The following is a 5596-nucleotide window of genomic DNA, read 5'->3' on the forward strand; positions in this document are numbered from 1 at the left end:
TTTCATGTATATGTTTAGTGTTGTCTTAAAACTGTTTGAGGCATGTATGTATAATTCTGCTGTCATGGGAGAACAGATTGAGCCTGTTTGGATTGACTTATAAGTTGCTTATAAGCTGTTTTCAGCTTTTTTGAGTGTTTGGCTGGCCAGCCTAAAGTCATTTTGTGCTTAAAATAAGCTCAAAAAAATAATTGGGCCCATTTGACTTAGCTTATCTAAAGCTTATAAGCTGAAAGCAGCTTATAAGCTGAAAACAGCTTATAAGTAAAAAAAAAATAAGTTAGACTACCCAACTTATTTTTTTTAGCTTATAAGCTGCAGCATAAGCCCATCCAAACAGGCTCATTGTAATATTATTTCAAAGATTTTGAAAATTGAGTTGTATTGTTCTGGTAAGTGAGGGATTAAAGTCTTTTCCTCTTGCAGAGTGCTAGATCATAGAACAGAAAAAGATAAGAAAAAGATACAGAGCAACACGAATCCTTTTCACTGACATGGGAATTAAAGTCCGTGTAACAGTCTGAACTCCTCAAAAGCTACTGAATTATGTCATCCACTACCATACTAAACTTCTCTGGAAAACAAAAAAGTTGCACATTCTGCAAATCGTTATATCTAACAAAAAAATAGTGTTCCAGATGGAGAAAAAGGAGATATGCCATTGATCCTCCTTTTTTCTGGTGTAGCATGAAGTAACAAAAGGAGATATGTACATGAGGGAGGAAACAGAAGGACGAAAATTGAAAAACTCATTTGATACTATAACATGGCATAAAATAGGCTGGTAAAACTTGACGGAGCTTTCGATGCACAGACATCAAATATTGTATTGATTTCTTTTTGGCTCTTCAAAACAAATTATTTTCCGTGATAGCGTTATCTTAACCTGGATAGTTTCATCTCTGGTGGAAAGTTTTGTTTCATGTCAACTGCTGGAAGCAATTCAGTTTTTTTTTCTTTTTCAAGGACCACCATGGTGGCATTGACCCCATAACCTGTTTATTGTCAAAAAGGATGAGTACGTGGAGGAGGAAATAGACCTTGGCATCCAAAACAAGAGGAAGACTGATGGAGACTCTCCATATAGTTAGATCAAACAAAAATATCAGCTTGTTATATGAGATGTTCTCCATACCAAGTGGCATAAGCTTGCTGTAAATGAAGTAAACAATACAAAAGTTATGGACATCGGTCCAGATGACACTGTCAATAAAGCTATACATCATTAGTGACAAATGGTTTGATCTTGGTCTGATTCTGAAATTGGGAAGTCCCTGTTGGTCCAATATCTTTAGGCAGCAATGTTGTGAGGGGGAGAGGTTAAATTCTCCATGAGAGTAAATTCATTTCTCCTTTCTCCCAAATTAGCCAATTGGTCTGCAACCTTATCACCTTCTCTGAAAGTATGAACAAAAGTGTAATTGTATTTGCTAGCGAGGTGGATAATCTGTTGGATGATGTGGTGGATCTACCAAGGAGGATCCATTTTGTCATTAATCATGTTAATGATGAGTTGAATCACATTGTTGAGATTTCTGTTTATATACAAGTTCACACCCTGAAGGATAGCTTTGGCTTCTGCATAGTTGTTGCTGCCTTGTCCATAGTTATCTGTAAAGGCTATCACTAAGTTGCCATTATTGTCTCTTATAATTCCACCTCCTCCAGCTCTGCGAGGGTTGTCTTTGCTGCAACCATCTGTATTAAGTTTGATCCAGCTTCCACTTCGCCTATTCCATGCCACTTGTTTGCTTATCATCACCTAATTTAGAGGTATATCTTGACATTTAGAAGCAGGACAGGGAAAACAATAATGACATTTAAACCCCAAATTAATTTGATGTATGTCGGGTGTTTGTCATGTGAATCACTGTACATAAAGTGATTTACACATAAGATGGGAAGTTCAGTCTGTTAAATTTCAGACTGAAAATCGAAGAGAAAGAGAACACAAAATACATAAAAAGACATTATATGCAATCTATATGCAAAATGTATGAAAGTTGTATTTAAGTGGTGTGTGGTTTGCAGTTGTATTAAGTTTGTACGAGCGTTTTATGAAAGTTGAAAATAAGTTGTATAGTTGTATGATACTTTTTTTTCTTGCTCGATTTGATTTTCTATATGAAAGTTGTATTATAATTATATGATGAGCTGTATGAAAATTCTATTCAAGTTGTACGTTGATTAAAACTTAATTTTGTATGTTCATTTTGAATAATTGTTGTTTTTTACAGAAGCAAATTGTATAAAATGTAGAATTTTGAAGCTAACTTGACCGTCAATGGCAATTAGAGTTTGGGAGTGAAACCGGGTATATTTTAAGAAGGAAGATCAGTATAAATCTAGGTGAATTACGTATAATTTTTTTAAACTGAAATCCCTAAAGATGTGCATTAATCACAGTGGTAATTAAAAAAGTATTCGAAAAATGTCGCTAGTTTTGATAAACTGAAAAATACCCTTACTGTAGATAAATATAGTTCTATAATCTATATTTCCCCTGAATTATATGCCGTATAGGTAGATTAGTTACAAATTTTACTACAGTCCATTTGAAGTTTTTTCCCGTCATTTAGGTTCGGGACTCGAAATTATACAAGTGTTAAAATTGAATCAGAGGACTGCAATAGCCTCCCTTTTTACTTTTAGGCGGTTGAAAATTGAAACCTTCATCTTTAACTAAAAAGATTAATTCATGTGTAATTTTCTTTACAGTAATAATAATACTTTGGCGCACGGCTTCTTCAATAGCACTTCACAATTAATACTCTCTCGTTTCAATTTATTTGTCTTACTTTTTTTTTTAAAATTATTTAAAAAAGAATGTCACTTTTTAATTTTTATGAGTATTTAGTAACTCTTTACAAGAATGTCACTTTTTAATTTTTATGAGTATTTAGTAACTCTTTACACCTAAAATTCTACGTGACATATTTAAGACCACAAAATTCAAAGAACATTTTACACACCTTTTAATTTAAAATTACAAGATTCAAGAATCTCTATCTTTGGATACAGAGAATGTCAAAAAAATTCTTGATGCAAACGTTAACGACAGGACGCAGCTGTCAATCCTTCCCCCAATTCTTGACCAATACAAAACCTAGAAAGCCTACAATACAATCTGACATCCTAAATACAGCAATATGATATTGGCAAGGTGCCTTTGAGGATAAGCTGATGTCACTGAGAGAGCTCTAGGAAGCTAAGGATCGATTAACAAAGCAATCTATATATATATTATAAAGTTAGGCTAGACAAGGTGATGTGTCATCTCTCTATGACCGAGAATTGTGTCACCTCTCTATGACCGAAAATCCCATTTATCTTTTTTCTCCTTTTTTTTGGACTTTTTCTCTCATTTTTCTTAATTATTATATTTAAAAAATAATCTCTATAACTCACATCCCTTAAGCTTCATAACATCTCATTTTTCTTAATTATTATATTTAAAAAATAATCTCCATAACTCACATCCCTTAAGCTTCATAACATCTCATTTTTCTTAATTATTATATTTAAAAAATAATCTCCATAACTCACATCCCTTATGCTTCATAACATCTACTTTTTACTAAAGAAGAAGGCAACGGTCGATTCATTCTCCTTCCTCTATAATTAATGTGTGTTAATGTACATTAAACTACTAAAGGGCAATAATATACCCTTTTGTTTTACTTCTATACCAGTATATTATACCATATCTGATGTCTTTTTGTATTTCCACGGGGAAGTTTTGATAGCAAATTTTATATACATTGTTCTAATCATGCATAACTTACAGGTTTGATACAAAAGGATGTAAAGAGTTGCAACAAGAAAGAAGAAAGGAAATAACATCAAACTTGGAGTCAGCATATGATATGCCTATACAACTGTATATGTCAAAGACATTGCCAAACCTGTTGCTTTTTACGCTAGAGCCTTTGGTTATAAGCCTACACTGTTATACGCTTAGATGATAATCGCAAGTAAGTTCTCTGCTTGAGTTTGTTTTGTTAGTTTAGAGCTCGATGAAAATTGAATTTATAATTTAATTTGTATTGTTTTCTTTTAGTTTCAAAAGCAAGACGCACAAATAATATCCCTACCATTTCACTCTATGTGATATGATTCAAAATATGAGAATCAAATCACCTAATTTTCATACTTGATTCGGAAAAAAAACTTTTAAATAGTTTAAAATAAAACTTACATATGTATAAAAAAAACTTTTAAATAGTTTAAAATAAAACTTACATATGTATAAAGCTATATAAATATGTCATAGTAGAAGTAAAAATAAAATTCACTTTGCATTTGTTTTATTTTGTTAAATATAAAAGGGTAGAAAGTAAGAAAGCAAAGAAGGGAAAAAACAAAAGAGCACGTTGACGAGGGGAAAGTGAAAGACAAAAATTGAGGCTAAAGGTAGAGAAGTGATGGGTAGGGTGAAGATGAAAGGGAAGGAGGAGAAACAAACAAGAAAAAGTAAATAAATAATAATAAAGCAAAAGAAAAGTATGAAAAGATATTTAATGAACGAATACTGCATTTTTCTGTGTGTTTTCCCCTTCTCATGCGCTTAAGGAGAATAAATACAATCTATGTCACATGGGGTAAAATGGTTGTGGGAGATATGCTTTTTACAAGTACATGACAATGTATTCCTCAAAATATAGTGTGCAATTCAAATTTTGGTTCCATTTGAGGGTGTATGCTTTTTGTTTTTTTGTTTTTTAGTGTTGTCCCATTCCTTTTAGATTTTAAACTCAGGATAAATTATGAAAGTATTAAAATTTAACTCACTAATGAAAAGAAAAAAGGATAAATACTTGTGTAAATATATTAAATACTAAATACACACAAAAAATAAAATCAAATTTGTTACTCATAAGAACATAAAGAGCAGAGGCAAATCCAGGATTTAAATTCTAGAGGTTCAATTTTAAGCATTGAACCCATTATATTTTTAAAGTTTTTGGGTTAATATCTACTACGTATTTATTACAATTTTAATAATTTTTTACACATAAATTTACGCTCAGTGTTGAAAATTAGGGATTCAATTTAACCAACTTACCATGCTAGATACGCCCCTAAAAAAGAGATTAATCTTTTTATATTATAAAAGACTAATAACAACCGCTAAGGGGTGAAAAATTAGAGAAAAGTACAAAGGTAAATGTTAATAATAAAATATAGATTAAAACTTGAAACTAAACTTTGGAAGACTAATTTTTTCATATTCGTATATTTAAAAAAAAATCATTTGATTTTTTGTTACCGTGCGAAGCGCGGACAAATTCACTAGTGAGAAATAAAATGAAAATTTAAAAGACAAACGACGTAAGCCAATATTATTACATTACTTTACTTATATTATTATACTATTTTATTATTATTATTATTATTTATTATATACTATTTCTACTATATTAGAAGCACCGGATGGTGCACTTTTTCATCGTCTGTTTGTGGGCCTAAAAAAATTGTGGGCCCACATATTAAGCACAAACCATCCAATATTAAAAAAAAAATGTGGTTCCCATATTAAACACAAACCAACCAATATTAAAAAAAAAAAAAAAAAAAAAAAAAAGTGGAACCCACC

Source organism: Lycium barbarum, chromosome 6 (genome assembly GCF_019175385.1).
Source record: "Lycium barbarum isolate Lr01 chromosome 6, ASM1917538v2, whole genome shotgun sequence".
Lineage (NCBI taxonomy): Eukaryota > Viridiplantae > Streptophyta > Magnoliopsida > Solanales > Solanaceae > Lycium > Lycium barbarum.